We start from the raw sequence: 22,295 nt of genomic DNA, 5'->3' as shown, positions 1-22,295 counted from the left end.
GTGCCCTCACTCAGGAGCCTTTTGTCTGTGCAGGTCTCACTTGTGACAGGCTGTGGGGGTGTTGCCAAACTAACTGCTGTGTTGCGATGTGTGAGTGGGTGTTCCTGCCCGTGTCAGTGCCAGAGCTCTTCCGTAGGCTCTTCTGCCAGCGGAGAGCCAGGGGCCGCTCCTTCAGGAGAGAGCTTGTTTAAAAAGAGGAAAACAAAAAGGGAGGGGGGGGGGGGGGGAAGTGGGGAAAGAAAAAAGGGGAAAAAAAGAGAAAAAAAATGGGGTGTGGGAAGGGGAAAAAGAAAAAAGGGGGGAAAAGCAAAAAAAAAGGGAAAAAAAGGGGGGGAAAAGAGAAAAAAAGGGGAAAAAAGTGAAAAAAGAGGAAATAAGGGGAAAAAAGGAAGGGGAAGTGAAAAACAAAAGGAAGAAAGAAGAAAAAAGGAAAAAGAAAAAAAACCCCACATATTAAAAAAGAAAGGTAGAAAAGAAAAAAAACCAAACAAACCAAGGAAGGAAAGTGGGAACAGCCGCCGGGCAGGAGGAGGGACAGGAGCCGGGGGAGGGGGGGGGGGCCGTGGGGGGAGGTGGCGGTGCCAGCGCCGGCCCCTGGGGCTGCGACACCACGTTTTTGTCCTCTACTGCAAAGTGTTCTGTGAAAAACAACCAACCAAATCCCACCCAACGACAACATCAAAACCCAAAGAGAAATCTCTCCAGCTCACAAGAGCCTGAGCTCGCTCTCCGTTGCTCTCTTTCCAGTGTCTCGGGGAGGTGTTGGCATCAGGAAGCCTGTGCTAAAGCTGGGTGGGGGCCTCGCCGCAGTTGGTTAGCAGAGCCAAAGTGGTTATTAATGATTATTAACAGCACAGTAATTAGGCCCGTGTAATGGGGAAGCTCAGATGCCCCCTAACCACCCCCCGGTGCTTCTCTAGCCAGGCAAGCGCTGGGCGTCCCCCCCCGCAGGAGAGGAGCGCACCTCCGGGGTGGGTGGAAGGGCATCACCCAACGGGGAGAGGACCAAGATGGGGCTTGGGTGTCCCTTGGGGTGGCCGGGTGACGGGGTAGGGCTGCTGGGGCTGCCACGATGAAGGACACCCCCACGCCTTTCTCCATGGCTCCCACAGCTCTGCTCCCTCCCTCCCTCCCTCCCACCCATCCAGTGCCACCGGAGATGTGGTGTCCCCCCTCCCGGGGCGGGCAGGGGCTGTGCCACCCCATCTAACACCTCAACGCACCAAAGCACCTCACTGGGGGAGGGACTCTGTGCCTGGTAGCCCCGTGCTCCCCAGCACTGTAAGGATGGGGCTGAGCCCCCACCACAGCCACCCTGTGCAAACCAAAGACCCCCCAAACACACCCCACCCCCCCCATTCCCCGCGGCGCTGTGAGGATGCGCAGCTGAGGGGTACGGGGAGGGCTCTCTCCATCCCACAGCCTCCCCCTTCCTCCTCCCTCGCCTCCCGACGCTGTCCCTGTAGTTGGACTAACAGAGGCAGAGAGAGAGAGAAAGAGAGGTTTCATTATTCTTTTTTTTTTTTTTTAATTTTTTATTTCCTAAAAGCCACCCGGTTTTCATCCCAGGCATGGCCAGAGGAGCTCGCCCAGCATTGAGGGGGGGAGGTTGGGCTGCGGCACACAGCGCATCGGCTCATCAGCTTTTAGAATTAATGTAACAATAAGGAAACTAACGGCGATTTTTAAGTTTTATAAGGATTTTATTTATTTATTTATTTCATTTCAGAGGGGGTGGGGGCGGGAGAAGGATGTTTGTTTTTTAGCACAAGCCGGCTTTTCTAGAGGTTAAAGGAAAGGCTGTGCTCGGCCGTAAACGCTTTGCGGAAAGATCCCGGTTGCAAGGAGAGAAGGGGGGAAAGAGGGGCAGGGGGGGAAAAACAGATTTCCAAGAGGTTGTCAGCCCAGGGCTGGGGGGAAAAAAACCCAACACTAGCAAAAATATTAATTTTTTTTTTTGTTTCAAAAGTAACACACACAGAACCCCCAACCCCCGATGAAACACACACATCCACACACAAAAACTACCTCAGGTTTTCATACCTCAGCACATTGCGCTTCTGTTCCTTTAGAGAGATTTTGTGTGCCTTACAAAACTGATAGCTGGAGCATTATTTTTGTTTATTTTCTTAATAATAAAAAAAAAAAGAGTTGGAAAACATGCTCTCTACTGAGTGCGAGGCGGGAGAAGGAAAGCAATCCCACGGGTGCCAGAGCTCTTCCATAGTCTCCTTCTGCTGGCTGAGAGCCAGGGGCCGTTACTTCGGAGAAAGCTTGAGAGATGTTTAAAGAGAGAAAAAGAAAAAAACCCAAAGAAAAAAATGGGGGGAGAAGAAAAAGAGGGGAAAGAAGAACAAAGAGAATAAGAGATAAAAGTGGGGAAAGAAAAAAGGGGGAAAAAGAAAAAAAGGGAAAGGAAAAAAGGGGAGGAAGAGAAAAAAAAAGGAAAAGGAAACAAAACCCCCAAATATAAAAAAAAGAAAGGTAGAAAGGAAAAAAAAAACAACCAAACCAAGCAAGGAAAGGGGTGAAAGCCATTGGGCAAGACGAGGGACGAGAACCGGGGGTGAGGTGGCGGTGCCAGCGCCGGCCCCGGGGGCTGTGACACCACACTGCAAAGTGTTCTGTGAAAAAAACAACCAAATCCCACCCAACGACAACATCAAAACCCAAAGAGAAATCTCTCCAGCTCACAAGAGCCTGAGCTCGCTCTCCGTTGCTCTCGTTCCAGTGTCTCGGGGGGTCACAGCCGAGCTGAGATTGGGGGTGGTGGTGGTGGGAGTTTGCCCCATGGCTGTGATGGGGGGAGAAGGGGTGGGTGGGGAGTGGGGGATGTGGTGTGGGGTTTTTGCGGGGTGGTGGTGGTTTTTTTGAGGTGGTGGTGGTTTTTTTGCCAGGTATAGCTTTACCCAGTGGCTCGGGGAGTGTGACAAAATGGGAAAAAGGGCTTCACTGAGAGGTTCAAATTAACAATTTCTTTGGACTTCGCTCACAGGTCCAATACATCACTATTGCAAGTTCTGTGTGTGTGATGGCGATTACACTATTGCAGTTTAGAAGCAATTAGCGGGATCCACTACTGTGAGCTACAAATGCCCCTGACAAGTAGCAACACAAACCACAAGGGCGCTAGATATTAATGCCTTAGAAGAGTGCACCAGTCACAAACTCAATCGCATGCCCTATACCATACGGATGTTTCTTAGTCACTTACCCTCTCTCTCTCAGGTGAGGTCACTCCATCCCGGGGAAGTTACCCTGTACAGCGTCCTGGATGGGGGGGGGCGGATCTCCTAGGGGCCAGCTGTATCCTTGGAGGATTCCCCATTTGTCTCCCCAGACCCCGCGGTTTATATTTCCTGACTCGGTGAGGGTGCAGGATTATGCCCGAGTGGATTACACTGTCTGGGATATTTCCCTCTGGTGGTGCCATAGCGAAGTCTCTGTTGCCAACTTGTGATGTCCGGCGCTCACTGTCACGGGAAGAGTGGTGGGATGGGACTCGGGGCATTTTGTTTGTTAAGGGCCATTTGGTTTTGGTTGTTCTGTGCCATCTGGAGATAAGCCCGGGCTGAGCTGTTTTGCAGCTCCCCCCAAGTTCTCTCTGCACAGCCAAGGCACGGCGGGGATGGAGCTGAGTGGGATGGCAGCTCCCTGCCTCTCACCTCTTGTGCTCTGAAACCGGCTTGGCTGGCTGCTCCCACACAGTGTGTTACTGGCTTGCCCAGCAGGTAAAGAACCCAGATTTGGGACGCCACTGGGGTGTCCGTAAGGGGTCCTGGGCGGCCCTTATGGGGTCCTGGGGGGGGACTCCTGCAGGCCAGAGGGAGTCTGGGGCAGCCCTTCAAGGATCTGGGGGTCCCCTCTGGTGCCTCTGGGGAGGCTTTTGTGGCTGGAGAGGGCCGAGCTGGTTTCAAGAGGTGCTTCCTCCCTTTCTCCAGCCCACCCAGCTCCCCCAACACCACCACCCCCAGGTTGGTGGGTGCCCGCAGTGCCAGCCTGTCCCACTGGGTCGGGCACTGAGGGGGGCACAGCCCCAGCCGCGGGATGGGAGGATGAACCACAGCACCAGGGATAGAGACCAACATTTTATTTCTTTAACATTTCCCATGGGGGCACCCCAGGGTTGCGCGGCTGCACCGCAGCTGGTGCCAGGAGGGACTCCAACATCCCTCCCTGTCGTGGCCTCAGCCAGCAACAAAGAACCACGCAGCCGCTCGCTCGACTCTCACAGCTGTGGAAAAATCGGCAGAAAAGGGGCAAAACTGTGGGTTGAAATATTATAATTTAACAGAACAGACAAAGGGAAGAAGAAAGAGAAACAATAACACCGGTAAAGGAATATAAGAACGCAATTACAGTACTGCCGTGCAGCACACCGACTGCACCCGCACCACCGCAGCCCGCCCCCGAGTGGCGACTGACTCCCTCTATCCGGCTAGCGCCTCTTATCGCTGGCCATGGGTCACGTGGTATGGAATACTTGCCTCCTCTGCCGGCTCCTTGGGCAAATTAACCCCATCCTTGCCGGAACCAGGACACTCCCACAGCTCACCTGGCTCCGCTCGTGATGCTTTTGATGGGGCTCAGCGCGGTCTCTTCTGTGCTACGGACCAAGCGGCTCCAGGTAGGCGACTGCTGCACCGCACTGTGCCGCAGCGTGGGGTGGGGTGGGGGGCTGCGGCGCAGGGCTGGGAGCTGCTCCCGTCTCACCCAGCTCCCGGGGTCCTGCAGAGGGACTGGAAGAAGCCAAAGCAAGGGACGACAGACATGAGAGCCCACCCAGAGGAGCAGAGTGGTGAGTGGCCCTGGCACCGAGCAGCTTCTCGGCTAGCGGATGAAGGATGGGAGCTCAAGTCAACACAGGAGAAGCAGGGAGTGTGGGGGAGACCCCCAGATCCTGCCCCAGACCCTCAGCCCGTGCCCTGCCCTGCCTGTGCTGGGCAGCCCTGCCCGCCTGCTGAGGAGGGGGTGCTGCCCGCAGGCCCCAACGGAGGAGACGGGGTGCAGTGGGTCTCTTCTCTCTCCTCCTCTGCAGGGCAACCGAGGAGGCAGCAACGGGCCCCGCAGGACCCACTGGGCTCCCTGCCAACCATATACCATCTGAGCAGTGATGCCTCTCTCTACCCTCTGCCCCCCCCAACCCCCCACGTCCCCCTGCCCTCCTCTGCCGCCTATAGCTCCTATCAATGGGGACAGCTCCTTCTGGTCCAGGCACCCCCCGGGCTCCTGGGCCCCCCGAGGGCCACCGCAAGAGCCCCTGCAGCCTGTGCTCGCTGGCCAACTCGGAGGACTGCAGCAGCCTCTTGAGGAGCAGCTCCTCTTCCCAGAGCTCCCTCTACCACTTCCTGGAGCCCTGGCCCAGTGCAGCAACAGAGCCAGTGGTGCTCACACACTCAGGACACCCCCGCTCTCCCATGGCTGCTGGTGGGGCAGTGGGGAAACTGGGGCTGGTCCTCAGCCAGGAGCCTCCACAGGAGCTGCCAGCAGGGACCGAGAAAGAGGGGGTTCCCCAGCAGGGGATGGACAGGACACAGAGGCCCATGGACGAGCACCTGTCCCCTGGAAGCCCCCCACCGATGGACATGGACAAGGTGGAGCGGGTGCAGGAGATCACCCGCGCTTTCCAGGCCTTGAAGGCAAAGACGGAGGAGTCCTGCAAGACCACGGGCAGGGAGTGTGGCCAGGCAAACCCAGGGCTGTGCAGGGCAGGAAGGTGCCCGTGGCAGGGCTGCGCCCGGCTGTGGGGCTACCTGAAGGGCTGGTGGAGATGCCACTAGCTCTGTCTGCTTCTGCCAGCCCTGCAAGTGGTAACAGCACCAGGCCCAGAAGACCAACAATGCCCCTAATACTGAGCGGCTGTGGGGCCGGGAACCCCTCTGGGGTACCCTCTACGTGAAACGTTAAAGAAATAAAATGTTTGTCTCTAGCCCTCGTGCTGTCCTTCCTCCTCCCATCCCACGGCTGCGGGTGCCCCCCCGAGGGAGCAGGCTGCAATCAGCAAGCACTGTGTGTTGAGCTCCCCTGCTCACAGCCATGCTCTGCCTGAAGGCGGCGAGACAGGAGCAGTCCCCAGCCGACTTGGGCGCAAAAAGGTTCATCTGACTCAACGGGTGAGGAAGGGCCCGTTTCAACTCCGTACCTTTGGCATTCTCAGGTCGGAGGATTTGATGGAGCCAACTGAGAGCGGCAGCATACGCTGTGGGGCTCTGAGCTGCTGCGTGGTGCCAGGTCTATCCAACGTCAGGCAGTACGTTCCCAGGAGACGTCACCGCTAACAACTCTTCCGAGGAAGTGGGGCCGTTTCTGTAGTCGTAGCCTGCCTGGAGAAACAGCCCCACGGAGCTAATAGTCTGCTGAGCAGCAAGGGAGCAGAGTCGCTGACTCTCAACCAAGGACTGAAATACAGCAACCCACTCTATTGCCTTCCCCCTTCGCCCGCTGCCTCCCACAGTTTAGAAGAAACCAACCAGGGAGCTCCAAGTGAGGGGACCCCTCCCCCACTCCCCCAAATCTGCCCAACATCCCCAAACCTCCCCAAAGATACGGGACTCCTCCCACACACCTCCACTCCCCACACCGACAACCCTCCCCCTCCCCCAACGCTCCAAAAAGCAGCAGTCCTTAGGGCAGACTCCTTAAGCTGACTCCACAGCTACGGCTCCCCGTCGGCTCTGGGGGAGACAAGGGGGCCCCGGGGGGTCTCCGTGGGCTTTAAGGGGGTCCCAGGACTGCCCACGGGCTCCCAGCAATGCCCGTGCCCACCACCCACCCCCGCTTCAGGGGGCCCAGCGCTGACACCCCCCGACCCACCTCGGGGGTACCTGGGGGGACTCGGCCACGGGCTGGAGGCGGGCGAAGGGGGCACGGCCGGGCTGACCTGCCGGGGGGGGCTGAGAGCGGAGCCCAGAGCGGAGCCAAGCGCCCGGCCAGGCCGGCCCCGGGCACCCTGCGCTGCGGCCGGGGCTGCCGCCACCTGCGGGGAGCGAGCTGGGGGGTGAGGGGGGGCAGCGGGGGACGGGGGGGGGGGGGCCTGAATCGGCCCTGTTCCCCCCGGGGACCCCCCACTCGGCTCTGCCCCCCCCAAAAAGGCCCAGGCTGCCCCCCGAGCCCCCCAGCCCGGTCCCGCCACCCCACAAACCCCCGAACTGGCCCTGGACACCTCCGCGCCGCCGCAGCCGCCGCCGCCCCGCCCGCCCGCGCTCCCGCCTTCCTCGGCTCCGGTTCCCCCCGTCTCCCCCCGTACCGACCGTCGCAGCTCCCGCGCGCCACCGCACATCAGAAGTGCTCCCCTTCCCCTCAGCCCAACCGCGCATGCGCCGAGGGACAAACCCGGGCCACGCCCCCCAGCGTCGCCGCGGCAAACGCGGGCGAGAGGGGCGGGGCCGCGCCGAGGAAAACGAGGGGGCGGGGCCAGGTGGGGACCCGCGATCAGCCCCGCACAGCCGCTTCTCTCCGCCTCGGGCAGTGCGAGGCTGAAACCAGCCCAGCCCTCCCCAAAATGAGTCGGACATCCGCCTGCTGAGCTCCGCCAGCCCCCCCGACGGACATCACGGGGATGGGGGGAAAGAAAACAACCAGAAAGGTACTGAAAATAACGTGGAGACGGTGCTTAGAGATCCTTCCGAGAGGCAAAACCCGGCCTTTGTTCTCATTTTTGAACACGGGGTTTCGCAGTGCTTCGCGGGCAGTGGTTATCCAGGGGCATCAGCTATCCCGGGAAGCGAACGTTCCCATCCCGTGTGGCAAAAGTCCACTCGCATGAATAACTCAGACAAAACCCGCCCACAAAAGGACAAGAGGCACCTTTGGTCACCCTTTGCTTGAAGCTTCGCTAAAACTGTATACTCAGATTGGCCCTGTCCTGCAGTTTCTTTCCCAGAGTTTTGCCCCAAACCCACGCTTCTAGCCCCGCTCCCCAAGCCCTCCCTCAGGGCCCACCGCCTTTCCCCAGCCCAGCCTGTCCTTAAAGCTTTTCTTTCCACACACAGCCCTTTCCACTCACCTCCCTCCGGGGCCTCCTCTCTCACAGACACCTCACAGCCCTGCAAACCTCCTCTCCCGCTCACAAAAACCCATTCCCCTCACTCCCTCCTCACACAGTCGCTCCCACACCCCCACCATCCTCCCTCCCCCTTCCCCTCCCCCTCCCCCTCCCTCTCCCCCTCCCCCCTACCCCACTCCTGGGCAGCCTTTTCCTCCCTCCCACCTTCTCCCCACACCTCTTCCAGGGCTGGGAAAACACTCCTGCCCTTTCTCTTCCTGTGGGTTTTGAGAAGAAGAGCCCCCTGTCTGCCCAGCCCACACGTGGGGTCTGGGCAGCTCCACGCCTTGTGTGTGAACTGGGAATTGGGATATTTCAGTTTTCTTCTGCGATCAGGCATGGTTGTGAAAGGGCCAGTTGTAGTGGTTAGGCTTTGGTGGGTGAGTAACAGCAAATCTTATTTAACTTTTCCTTTTTTCAGATTTTGTGTAGGGGGCTCGTTGTCCTCACGCCCGCGAGTTCTGCTCCAGGTCAAGCGAAGCCCCATGGAACTGGCCCTAAGGGCGGCGGCGGCCATGCACCAGCGCCCCTTCGGCATTGAGAACGTGGTTTATTTTGAGGTGAATCTCCCTGTTTTTCTTGAAAAGCGGGGGTCTGGTTTGTAGCGAGGCTTAAAACCCCGGGTTGTGCCTAAACGTGAGGCTGATTTCAACCTCAGGGGCTGTGACTCCGTCCAGCACCGACTCACAGCCCTGGCAGCACCGTCAGTGCGCCGGGCTCAGCGTTCTCTTGTATTTTGTAGGGTTTCTTACGGATCGGCAGCAGCCGGGGATATTTAGCAGCTGTGTATTGGTGGTGGAATCCGTGTGGTGAAAAGATCTTTGGGGTAAAGAGGTGAATAGGTGATTTTTTTTTTGCACCTCGAGAATGTTTCTTGTTTCCTTGTACCTGTAAAAAGATGTTCAAATTGTTAAGGTGTTCAAATCGTTTCATAAAATTACCCCCTAGACAGGAATATGTTTTGTGGTTGGTTTGGTTTTTTTTTATGAGTCCTTTCAGCCTGCTCTCCAGGTGGAAATGGGCAATGCAAAGGCATTACAATGACAGATTTGCTAAATATGTTGCCAAGGTCTCTATTAGTGGCTTTCCCTGAAGCGGGGAAAAGACGTCCTGTTTAATTATATTTTGCATTTGAAGTTCTCTGTGAAATGGATTAAGCAGAGAGGGCTTCTTTTTGTGGGTCTGCCCTTGGAAGGAGAACGCCTTTAGGAAAAGACTTTTCTGGCAGGGCCGGAGAACTTAATTGCTGATGGCTATAAAAGCACACCCTGTTTGGGTGGCTTGAAAACAAAACCCGTGAAAACCCATGACTGAAAAATGAGACTTTCTCCTAATGATTGGGGCTGGTGTTTCTACTGATTCGCCAGTTAGTAACGGCTCGTTCCTTACTCGTGGCTGGGGACCCTTGAATTGTTTCCCAAAGCCTAATCCAGCGGGAAGTGCTGGGGTTGTCGAATCGCTGCAGGTCAAATAAAACAGCGGTTTGGAGTTGTCTCGTTCCCTCTGTCTTTTCCCAAGAAAGAGGGGTGGAAAAATGGTAAAATGTTTTGCAGCAAAGTTCAAAATGGCAAAGGATGTACCGTGGGGGGGGTGGGACGTGGGTTTAGGTGTTGGTGGGGACCCCAGCAATAAACCGTAAGAGGTAGAGCAGCTTTGTGGGACTTTTGGGGCTTGTTTTTGTGTGGATATTCGCTCGTTGCAGACCACGGACCGGAGCCCTCCAACAGAGGCGTTAGAAAAAGAAGTCTTTTTATTAGTACTAATGCTTTGAATTTTCCAGTGTGGGAAAAGCCGCAGAAGTGTGTATTTCTGTCCAGCTGCAGAGAAATGGGTAATACTGAGCCCTACAATAGCTTGGTTGGTTTTTTACCCCTGTGTGATGACTGGTGTGGAGGGAGTTTGTACCAAAGAGTCAACTTCTGATTGTGGGCAGCCCCTGTTTTAGGAACTGTTGCACAGATTGCTTATCGATGCAACTGCTGCTGCGACTCCCGCACTCCCTGCTGCTGTCAAGCTTTTATTACTTGTTCTGAAAAGCTCTCAAAATACGTGCTGAGCTGCGCGGCTCCCCCGAGCCAGGTGGCCACGGCCACTGCCTCCTCAGCTTCTGTTGGCCATGGCTGACTATTTTCAGCAGGATTCGAGTATGTCTGTGTGCTCCTTCTTCCCTTTTAGCCATCTGTTATTTGAGTTTGGGACTCGGAGGCCTTACTGTCTTCCTGCACTCTGTTTTTTATCACTGTTGACAGTTCTGGATTCACCAATAACAGTACTCAGCGTTTACATCTGGAACTCCCTGAAAACAATGAACTCATTGATCCAGGGCCAAAGGTTTAGAAATAAATGGAACAAGGTCAAGCCTTGGGATCTTTAGTAACGTGATTCGGAGCCTTTCACCTGGCTTCTTGGTGGAGCTGGCGCAGAGGTCGGTGATAATCCAAAACTGCAGAGCGAGCTGGGTGCTCGTGGAAGGGGAACCGCACTCTCAAGTGGAAATACTTGGGGTCTCGTTGCCTGTGGGAGGGAAAGGGCCTTCAAGAGTCAACCTAAAGGAACTTCTCACCTTCAGAGATGGGGCTCTGGAGGTGACGGTTAATTGAGGGGAGTCGTGGAAGCGTGCCTTACTGAGCAACATGCTGCTGCTGGCCCGAGACTAAATGTCTCCAAAGTTTGGGGTTGGTTTAAGTGCTTTTTGGTTATTAGCTGGATGTCACTCTTCCAAGCGCCTCTTGCCCTGTCTGGAGGGGTTTGCTGCTGCCTCCTGCATTGGGCCGAGGGGACCGGCAGCCCTCAGGACAGGGACTTTCTCAGGCGCGGAGGTTAAACCCAGTGTGTGCTGCTTAAAAACTGCTCTGGGTGTTAGTGCAGCGGTCACGGTGAGAAATGTGTTGGCTTAGGGGAGCCTGAGATTTGCATTCCTCTTAACTGTGGGGGATTTTGGGGAGCCTGGGTGGTACAGTCCCCTTCCTGCTCCCAGATTCCTGTCACTGACCCGGCAGCGGGGTGTTAGCAGAGCTGATGCCCGCAGCAGCTGAGGGTCGGCATGATCCCGGCATCGCCGGAGCTCTGGAGCCAAGGAATGGGAGCGTGGCCCATTTCCATCACAGCTTGTGCACGCACGTGTGTTACACGGAGTGTTTCTTAATGCCTGCGAAGCTTTATGAGATTGGTTAATGAGCATTGCTTTGCTGTGCAAGTGCAAAGTGTTATTTTCCTGGAGAAACCAGCTCAGATGTTCCGTTTATTTTTCTTTTTTTAAAGGCAGAATGCCTATTTTAAAGCTTTCCTTGCAGGCAGAATAACATCTGCTTTTGAGGATTGTTTCTTTCCCTGCAGGGTGGAAAATTCTACAGCCTGGCTAAGGCCGCAGAGGAAGAAAACTTGTCAGTTTCCTGGAGCGAACTGCAGTTTGGAGAGGGGGGTGTTTTGCCAGAGCGCCTTTTAGCCCCTCGTCAGGCACATTTCTTTTCCCTGGGGGCTGAGGTTTAACATGGCCTTTTCATTTGCCTAGCTTTTGGTTGTATGAATTAATGGGTGTTTCAATGGGAACCACAAGACCTAATTTCTGAGTCGCTGTCTTAAAAATTGTGCAGGGACGGAAGTGGGACAGGGAGGTGACCGGAGTGAAACGCTGAAGGCTGTTAAGGCTGGAATAAGGAATGGCGGGGCTTGTTCTGGTCACCCAATATGACAATAAAAGGCCACGAGTTCCTTGTGGAGGTAAAGAACCGACAATCTGGGAGGGCGTTCAGGGATTTGCCTCATCGAAGGGTTTCCAGGGGAATATGGGGGTCACTCTCCATCTCATTCCTGGTGAGCTGCCTGCCTGTTAAGACCATTATTACATTATAATCACGGAGGCAGGCCCTGAATTCAGGTTTGGGAAGCCATTAGCTAATTTTGTGGTTAATGCTTTTTTATTTTTTAGAGTGAGTCTGACTTGGTTCTCTCTGCTGAAGATGAGACACGTCCTTCCCTCTGCTTTGGCAATGGCTGCTTTCCTTGGGCGCAGGGACCGCACACCCCTCTGGTCCTTTTTCTGTAAATAAATCGTGGCTGTGCCGCCTTCCTGCCCAGCCTGGGGAGCTTGTCCTTTACTGAGTGAGAAAGCAAGTTTTTCCCTGGAAGAAAAAAAGAGATTTAAAAATCTCTGTCCTTCTGTGCAGCACTGCCATCCCAATGCGGCCTTGGGAGAGGCACCTTTCCTCCAGCGCTGGAACCATGGCAGGGAAGGGACCTGCTATATCATTAGATGGATGAATTTTATCGTTCTTTGGCAAGAAACGAATATGGTGACAATCGTTACCCGGTCCAGCCGGCCTTGGTGGTAAGCCCCCTCCTCCCTTTCCCTGTGGGAAGGCTCCGAGGATCTCCCGGGCTATAGGAACAGGCAGGCAGTAAGGATGCTGTGCTGGGAAGCTTTTACTGGCTTTGCTATCTTCCTCCTGTGAATGGAGAGATGGATCCTCAGCACTTTGGAGCTCACCTTCCCCAAATGCCGAGTTCGCCATTTGTTATCCACAAATGGTGCAATTTTCTGTGCAGGAAATGGGATTTTTCAGAAATTCCAGCACGGTATGGGAAGAAAACGCTCCTGGAACTTTTAATGCAGGTCATTCCTTTTCGGTGTCGCAATTAAAAAGTGACATCTGTAACTTTGAAACAAATATTTGTACGTATTTGTCAATGGGTGCTATTCACGTAGTCGCTGGAAGGAGAAGGGATCTTAACCACCTCTCTTATTTCAGGCTGTATCCTGATAACGCCGGGGATTGATGTCCCGCTGGGGATTTTTCTCCAGTTCCCATCTTTTGCGGCTAATTGAGCGGCAGAGATTTCCCAGCTAGACAGGCAGTGAGCTCTACGGAGGGAATGCGAGCGCGGATCTAACGTTGACGGTGATTATAGTATATTGTTAAAAGACTCCTGCCTTGCAAAGAAAGTCTGGAAAAGTGAAAAAGGAGGTGCCTTTCTCCTTTGGGATTGCTTTTGTGGCAGAGGGGATTGAAACAGCCCACCAGGGTTTTGCTCCGCTCCTGGCTTTGGCTTGGAAAAAGCCCCAAACGGCTCAATCCCTGCGGGGCCGACTGTGACCCAGGTGAGGGGCAGCTGTGCCAGGAGATCCGGAGGGTCCATCGCCACACCTTCCGTGTCCAGTGAGAGATTTCCCCGAAAAGAGGGAAATTCTGGGAGAATGGGGAGTGGTGTGCAATGATGAGGGTGGCGAGGAAGGCTAAAGGATGGTCTCGATGATTTTTACTGTGAGTGGGTTTTTTCATATATCTTTTGGGCAGTATGGCCAGGGACATTTTGTTTAGGCCGATGAAGGTTGACTCTAAAATCCGCATTGGGCCGTGAGTTCCGGCCCAGCGGTCAGAATAACCGCAAACCCTGGGGAAAGGGGGCTGAGGAGTGGGTGCGTGGTTGGTTCGGCGCCGGGGCTCTGCCAGCCCTCGCTGTTGCCATTGACCTTCTCCCCATGGCTCGGCCAGTTCTCCCACTGCCCCACAGCACTGCGGAGGGTAATGGAGGGTTATTTTTGGCTGGAGTATACCCCTGTGCTTGCCATAAATGGCCAGAGCTAGCCCAGGCTGGGCTTGCCACTCAGGCTGACCTCATGATGCCGGTTGCTGGCCTCCCGCCTTCTACACAACATTCCGACAGTGGTCTTGGCCCACCGTCGCAGCTCTTCTGCTGCTGGCTGTGGCTCTCGGAGTGAACTTTGCCAGTTTGCTCAGTGTTTTGAGGAAGGAAGCGGCAATTTTCTTGCCCGATGGGGTGCAAAAGGGCTCACGTGGTGGAACGGTAATGCTGTTGGTGGCGAGAAGGGGCTGTGGGAGTTGTTAGAGGGCAGTTGGTGATGATGTGCTGGGAAATAACTTCCGTACCTGACACGTCCCCTCCTTCGAAGCGGGTGCGTGCTATCGTGCTGTTCCCAGCTCTCCTTCCTCACCTCCTCTGCCTTAACAATTTCAGACACGTCAACATTGGCAGCGACTTTCAGGCAGAGATCCCAGACCTGCAGGACAGATCCCATTTGGAAGAGGAGGAGGAGGGAGCGTCGCTAGTGTGGAAGCCCTGGGGAGACATCGCAACGAACCCAGAAACACAGGACAGAGGTTCTCTTAACACTTTTCTTCCCAGGTCCCCCCCGAGATACTAAGGGTCGAAAACTGCACGTTTTCACAGCAGCTGTTTGTCCGTCGGGACCCTCTCCCTCCTTTCCTTGACTGCCTTCGTGGCTGGTAGCACCCAAGGGTGCTCAGATGTGGTGGGACAGTGAACAGATAACAACCAGTGGCGCTCTCAGTCGCGTCCTCTGGGAGAGATGGTCAGGGGTGTTTGTAGCTGTCCCACCTCAACTGCAGCGACCTCGGGAGAGGGGAGATCTGTCTCTGGAGCTTCTGGTCCCAAAGCTGCTCTGAAGGGAGAGAGCGCGATACCGGATAACCTGCCTTTTTTTCGGTGCCTTTTCTGGGTCTCCAGTCTGTCTGTTCTGTTTGCCCTCGGCCTTGTATTGTACCTTTTCCTCTTTCTTGATGGGAACTGACTTTCTGTTGTTTTTTGTTGCATTTCTAGTGACAAATCTGCTCAATTTCGCCTGCTCCAATGTGGTGCCGGGGGGAAGAGCCAACCTGGAGCACGCCTTGCACCGCCTGCATGAAGCTTTGGTAAGAAGCAGCTATTGTCGAATTCCTGCTGGAGTAGGACAGACTTAATTACTGGGGTGAGCTGGGAGTCGCTCCCGAGTTTTCTGTTCCGCAGGCTCCAGTCCCTTTGCTAAAGGGGCAGAGTTCTTGCGTGCTGCCTGTTGGCCGCCGTCTGCATTAAGGTCTTGTGGGATGACAGACCCTGTGTATCAATAAGAGCTTGTTTTGTCTCTTGTCAATTCTGACAATTTGGAGAATAGAAGTCCTCCTACTCCTGCAGGCAGCTCTGCCTGCAGCAGGGACGAGCCCAGAAGGACTCCAGCAGTGAGCAGTGGCCGTTGGGGTGCCACAGCTTGGTCCCCGGAGATCTGCGCGGGTTCTGGTTTCTTAAAACACATCAGTGTGGATTGAGGAAATATTCCCATCGACTGCCGTGGGCGGAGGTGACCCCGACGCGCTGTTTCTGAGCATCGACTGAGCACCGTGTTCCCACAGTGGGCTAAAGAGTTGAGGTCCCTCCTGAGGGAGAATCTAAGTCTTGTTCTCTGAACTCCTGCAGGAGGGTCTGGAGATGCTGCAGTCTGGGGCACCCCAGCGACCTGAATCCCATCCCCTGGCTGATTATCATTACGCAGGTAAAGTGGAAGCAGAGCTTGTCGCTTCTCCGGGAATGCGAGCGGGTACTGCCGTTCCCTTTGTTCTGATTGAAAGAAGTGATTTTTTAGAAACGTGCGAGCAGCGGTTCGTGTTCTTCGGGGCAGGGAAAATAGTCGTTTTAATCTGTTCCGGGGGCCTTTTGGCGCGGGGAGTGCCTTGTCCCTGTGTTCCAGCCCACTGCTGTCCTGTGCAGTGATGCCCCACGCTGCCGTACGCTCCTCCTTTTGCACGCCGGCTTCACGGCAGCTCTGCTGGCAGCCATAACTGCTTGTGCTAACGAACTCCCTGCGGCATTGGCTAATCACTTTCCAAAGGAGGAGAGATGTGGATGTGTGATGAATAACTTGTGCAGATTTCAGGTAGGCTGCGAGTGGTCTAATCATTTGCACGTGGCTGTTTCTTCCCAGGCTCAGACACTTGGACGCCCCTGGAGGAGCAGTTGTTTAAAGAGGCTTTTTATGTGCATAAGAAGAATTTCCACCTGATACAGAAGAAGGTAAAGCAGTTAGTCCGAGGCGGGTCACGGGTTGGTCGCGTGGAGGGGAGTTTTAACCCAGAAAAGTCTTTTGATCGGCGTGTCAGAATCCTGTCCTTGGGATGCAGCTTCATGCTAAAAAGACACTGGTACGAAACATAATTTTCCCTAATGTGTAATTACCAAACAATATTTAATCTCTCCGGTACAAAATATGGGAAATATTAAAAGAATAATGACACGTTCCGCTGGCCATCGGCGTGTAATGTACAGTTCTGCCCTCCCAAGGCTTCTTTACTTCCCTTTCAGAAGAAGGGGGCTCGTTTTCAGCCTGATCTCACCTGTGGGAACTGCAGACGCAGGGGGGGACAGACAAAGAGCACTGGATAGATCCGTCCTGGGTCTGTGCCTTCGGTGTTTTGCTGCGCTATTTCCCTCATCGATCGCTTCTGGTTTTCTCCCGACAGATTCAGACGAAGACCGTGGCCCAGTGTGTGGAATATTACTATACCTGGAAAAAACACGTCAGGTTTGGCGCCACCCGACCTGGACGGACAGCCAAAAGGCTCCAGCGAGGCACGGATGAGGTGGAGGAGGCTGAAGAGAAGGTAGGAAAACCGCTGGGGGTGGGTGCGAGATGCCGTTCCTCCATGATCGCCTTCTCCCGGGCTCTGGGAAACGATACCCTTCGCATTAAACTTGCTGCTGATGATGATTTTCGGGGATGTTTTGTAATGTCCCAGTGCTCTGGAAGAGGAACTGCCGGGGACCCGCCTCTGCGCGGGTGTTGCCAAAACGTTCCTTGCCAGGAAGCAGAAATGTGGCTCACAGAAATATATATTATTTAGGGTTTTTTTTGGTGGCAGCCACTGGGTAAGCATGTCACTTCAGTTCTCAGAAATTCTACTGTTCTGCTGAGGACAGTGGAAATAATACGGTTTTTCTTTCACCATCTGTCTTTGCACCCCATCCTCCCTGTCGAATTTCGGCATTGTTTTGGCTGTTTTAACGTTCAGAGGAGCTCAGCGGGGCAGGCTGGGGCTGATAGAACACGTTCCACCCAGCACACAAATAAACCCCTCAGTGTCGGGGCCGTTTGGGGATGTTTCCAGCCAGTTTTTCGCTTTAGCTGTCCCCCTTGCTGAGGAGATGGAGAAATGAGCACAGGCTGTCTGCTTTACAGGCTGGTTGCAGCCCGAAGAAGAGGCACCGGCTCGGGCCGAAGGAGAATGCCAAAAGAAAGCGGAAGAGCAGCGAAAAGATGCCCCGTGGCACAGGCAGTCCCTCCCGCCATCCCGGGGACGCTCCGCGTGGGGCTGGGGGCACAGGCGATGCAGCTGGGTTTCCCTGCGGGCAGTGTGGAAGGTGAGCTGCTCGCTTTTTCTTCTTGAAACTCACTGCTTTGGGCTCAAACAGATGGAAACTCTCCAAGATGGCCGGGGGGCAGCAGAACTAAGGGCAGCTGGAGGATTCCCCCTGTCCCGCCGCCACCTGCTGCTTTTGTTGGACTTTTAGCCGAAACCGCTGTGTTTTCCTGTGCCTTTGAAGGCCTCACGGTCTCTTCCCTGAGGTGTTGGGGCACCTGTCCCATGCTGCACGCTGCCACGTGTTGTCACCACCATTTGTTTAACAGCTGCTTTTCCTCTGTGCCCGTTGGAGCAACGAACCTGTCGGGATTGTTCCTGCTCAGTTCCATCCTCCTCCCGTCTCCCCTGCACTCGGGGCTCCTCCGTCTCCCGCTGACTGCAGCCACAACGGTTTCTCTCTCTCTCTCTCTCTTTGAAGGCCCTTTCCTTCCATTAGAGGCTCAGGGTGGTTCATCTCCTTGGGTGAGAATCCCAGCGTTTCTCCTTTGTTTGGCTGAGAAAAAGGTTCCACTGAAGTTTCTTCTTGCGGTTTGCGGCCCGAGGGCTCCCGTGCTGCAGTTGCTCGTGCCAAGCGACATCGCTCGTGCCACGCAGAGCCACTCGAGTTTCAGTCCGACCCGATTTTAATCCATCGTGATGTTAATTCTCCTATTTTAATCCCCAACGATCTGCCGTGTTTAACCACTGAGGTCCCACCCAGCCGGGGGTACCGGCAGAGACTGTGTGGCACCACGCAGCAAAACGCACAAGAAACTCACGAAATTAGAAATAATGAAACATCATCTAACGAATTTTTTTTTCTTAAAAAAGGAGTTAAAAATCCCCGTTTGTTTTTTCCCTTCCAGGGTGTTTGGGACAGTCAACGGGAGGAACGCGCATGTGAAATACCATCGCCCACGGCAGGATCGGAAGGCCCTGGGGACGTCTTCAAAGGGCGGCGAAGCCGGCAGAAGCCCAGAGGGTGACCTCCTCCCGTTGGCAACTGGGCAACTGCCGGTGCAGCCCAGCAACCAGGTCCCTTTCCACCACTAAGAAAACCCCACCCACCATCTCTTGCCTCCGGCAGCGCCTGAGCTCTGCGGAGGGTCCACCACCACGAGGTCGCCCCCGCTCCAGAAAGACCCAGAAGATAAGAACAGCAGAGAATAAGGTATTGTATTTAATAGTGTTTCCCCCTTAGGTGATAGTGACGTGTAGATTTTCGGTCTTAGTTAGGCATCTTTTAGCTCTTAGTTTTAGGCTTTAGTGTTGTTCTGATAGGAGTAAGGTTTGTTGTTCTTCTGAGAGAAGTAAGGTGTTTTTTTTATGTGTTCTTCTCCTTAATTTATTAAATTGAGCTGTTGAACGTTCAAGTCCTGGGGCTGCTCTTGCTGGGTTTGAGCCAGAAATAATCGAAGCCATCAAAACCCGTTCTGTGTGCGGTTGGTGGTGCGAAGCAAAGGAGAACCTGGGCCTGCGCCGCACAGTGCTGTTCCCCGGTTGGTTTTCCCACCGGAGAGCGCAGCGGCACTGCCATGACAAAGCCGGCAGCAGGACTGGGGCGGGTGAAGGCGTTGGATGTCTGCGAGGCCTCTTGGTTATTTGCCAGAGTCGGCGTTGGCCTTTCGTGCTGCACTGTAGCGCCCATCGGTGTTTGTTTGCACAAATAACGCGGCGTTTGGCAGTGACAATGGCGGTTGGGTTAGTTCAGGGAATGACATCTAAAGAAAGGGGATGGTCTCTGCTGGTGGTGTACCGGGAGGGTGAAAAGGTTTACTTTTCGTTGCCAGGCCACCCGATTTTCATGGCTTTGTTTCTTTTTTTTTTTTTTTTTTTTTGGTGTGGCTGAATATTTCCGCCCAGTTGAAGCAAATTTGTATTTTGGTTCTGTTTTGTCCTTAAAGGATTGATCTTCAGGTCTGGGCCATGGTAAACTTCTTTCCCCGAAGCGCCCGCTTTGCAGAGCGGGTACGAACATTCTCCTTTTGTTTCCCATCACTTGTATTTATAAAAAAACTACCCTAGAAGTCAGAAGAGGCATTGGCGTGTTCACACCTCTTCCCTAAGCCTGCTCCTCACTGCCGGTGCTGCCAAAGTGATGCCAAAAAGGCGGAAGCTTGGGAAAAATACCCGGCACCCTATCTAACTGTGGCGTCCAAAACCCCACGGGTCGATTTAAACCTCCGCTGACCCAGGGAAGGGCTCCGCGTGCCAGTTCCTGTCCCAAGTCTTGTTGCTGTTTCACATTGATTCTAAAAAATCAGAATGCGGATGCAAGAACAGAATTTGGACCAGATTCTCCGGCGCCAGGACGGCACGCCCATGCTCCAGGGTGCTTTCCCCAGCAGCGAAGGCCTGGTCTGGCAGGAGGGCGGTGGCGGGGATGGCGAGGTACTGCCGGCTCAGCCGCCCCACGGCCGGGAAGCGATGCTCGTTCTTCTTCCACCAGCGCAGCAGCTGGTGCTGCACTTGCAGAGGGGCTCCAGGATGTAGTTTTCCAGTTGCTGGTGGATCTCGGGCATGCTCTCCATCGGGTCCTACCCCAGAAGGATGTCGTAGCTCCTCTGAGATGGGGCGCTGGCGCATGGGTTCTTGCGAGCAGGCAGCTGGCTGCCGGCATCTGCGCCTGTGGCTTTGGAATCCGAGTTTGGCACCCCAGACTGGGTGGCAGATGGGGACTGGTGGTTGCAAACCCGCAACAGCGTGGTTCTCACTGGCTGGTGCAGCTCGCTTCTCAGGCTGGGGCTGAGAAACCACCTCTCCTTTAAGTGCAGGTCCAAAACAGATAACTGCTGGGCTTTCGAGCACTTTCTCGAATGCAGTTCCCTTCAGTTTGGAAGACGGCAGAACATGGAGAATGGCATTACATGCGATCTACTCCTTGGTGTATTGATTGGACAGGGAATCAGTCAAAAGAGAAAATAAGAAAAATTAATTTGCCTTCTACTTGGATGGCAGAAATCTATGAGAGGCAATAGAAGGGGGGTGGCGCTGTGAGGGCCGCGGAAAGGGGAGTGAAGGGCATCTGCAAGGTTGGAGGGGGTAAGGAGGGTGGTAGGTGTCTAAAATGGGTTGCTGGGGGTGTGCAAGGAGGGGAGACAGCAGGCTGCTGAAGGGGGGTGGGTGTAAGGCATCTGCAAGGCGGAGGGGTGGGGGCGCAAAGGGGGAGGCGAGGGGTACCCAACGTGGGTGCGGGAGGGATGTGAGGAGGGGAGGAAGACACCTGGGCGATGCCTGTTGGGGGTCTCCCCACCAGACCCTCCCTCCTTGTCCCCTCCTCCGCATCTCGATGTGACCCCCTGGTGATGCTGTGGCCCTTCAGAGCAGGGGGACAAAGGCCACTGTCCCCGCAGAGCCCCATGCCACCCAGTCACCTCAGCTATTGTCCCACCAGGCGCTTGCACGGGTGCGCCCGGTGTTGGGGTGCAGGCAGGAGGCGGCTGGGTGGTCCCCCCATCTTTCTGCATCTCCTTGGCCTGGGGGAGGGCCTGTCCGCCCCCCCGCTGCACCCATGAGACCCGGCTGCAGGAGGTGCTCTCGGGTGCAAACGAGAGGTGGGCAATTAATTAATCTGCCCTGAAATTACAGCTCACGGGAAAGACTGAGAGGAATTTGCGTCTCCGCCAGCAAGGGATGACGGTCACGTTCTGGTGATGCTCAGCTGTGACCTGCGTGTGTCCCCCCCTCACAGCCCCACTTTGGGGCTCTGGAGATGTGTCCTCTCCCGGGTCCAGTCCCCGTCACAGCCCAAATCCTGGCTCAGGAGCCGGAGGGGTCCCCGCAGGGGACGGTGCTGACCCCCCCGATAGCAAAGGAGGGAGCCACAGGACTGGTGGCTTCGTCTGGGTAGGATGGAGATGGAGAGGGGCGAGGAGGGGGGTCTCCTGCTCCGCCACCAGAGCAGCTCCCCCAGTTTGGCCCCTCATCCCCTTATAACACTGGGATCAGATAAGATTTTTCTTTCTAACTGGAGGAGTTGCACTGAGACAGGTAAACTGAGGCAGGACAGTCAAAAATCCCTCTCTCTTCTGCTGGGACAAAAAAAACCCTGCAGCAAAATAGTAATTTGGAGAAGTTTTCTTGAGATGGAACAACACTCTCTCCTCCGAAACCAAAAGTGATCTTGCCATCCCCTTTCCCAGCCCAGTTTCGATGATTTGATGTTTTCCAAGCGCCTGGCAGCGGTGGCGAAGGACAAAGAGGGAAGGCAAAGCGTCTGTGAGTGCTGGTACCCATCCTGGGATGGGATAATTCGCTTTCTGGACGCATCTCTCTGTCCTGCTCCGTCCCATCCCAAGCCCACGCATCCACAGATCCCATAGACTTATTAAATCCTTAAATCCTCCAGCGATTTCCTCAATGAAATAACCTTTCTGAGTCCATTTGAGTGGCTTAATCAGGAAAAAGAGGGTTTTGAGTGGCACCGTTTCCTTCGGTGGCATCTCTGTGCGAGGTTTGCTGCGATTTCGGGGATGCTGCAACAACTGGGGAAGGGCGATGGGATGCTCGGAGCATCTTGCCACAGACCCACTTGGCTTCTTTCTCCTGTATTTGCGCCTGAAGCTTTAATACTAAATAATAAAAAAGCAGCAGAGATCTGAGCTTGGATCCCGATGGGATTTTAACGGATTAGACCTCAGTGTCACCCTCCTTCGCTGTGTTCTTTTACACCCCGTGTTGCCTTTCAGGGCGAGCCGGGGCCGTTAACCTTTGTGCTGAGCAGCGCCGGGGAGGAAGTTCATGACAGCAAATGAATCTGTAGGCTGGAAATGAGGGATTAGCTCCGCTCGGAATATAAAGTAGGGCTGGAGATAGCTGGCGGAAGCGAGGAGAGTAAAACATGGGGCTTCTCTGGACATTTCCGTACGGCGTAGGACTTGGTCTGTCTAACGAGGGTTTATGGAAGCCGTGAAGGGACGGAGGCTGTGCCGAAGGGAGACCTCCCTGAAACACCCTGATTTGATGCAGGAAATGTTTATGAAAATCAGGGCTGCCCCATAACGGGCATTTCCCCAACGGTTTGTGCCTCACGTGGTCTTTTGGCAGTTTGGGCTTTCAAATACACCCAAACACTGTGTAACACCTTTTGCCCTGCCAAGATGCAGTGTTTCCACCCCTTTTCT

The sequence above is a fragment of the Vanellus vanellus genome (genome assembly GCF_965231255.1).
Source record: "Vanellus vanellus genome assembly, contig: HAP1_SCAFFOLD_80, whole genome shotgun sequence".
Taxonomy (NCBI): Eukaryota; Metazoa; Chordata; class Aves; order Charadriiformes; family Charadriidae; genus Vanellus; species Vanellus vanellus.
The sequence above is the reverse complement of the archived record's forward strand: the minus strand, read 5'-3'. Positions refer to the sequence as shown.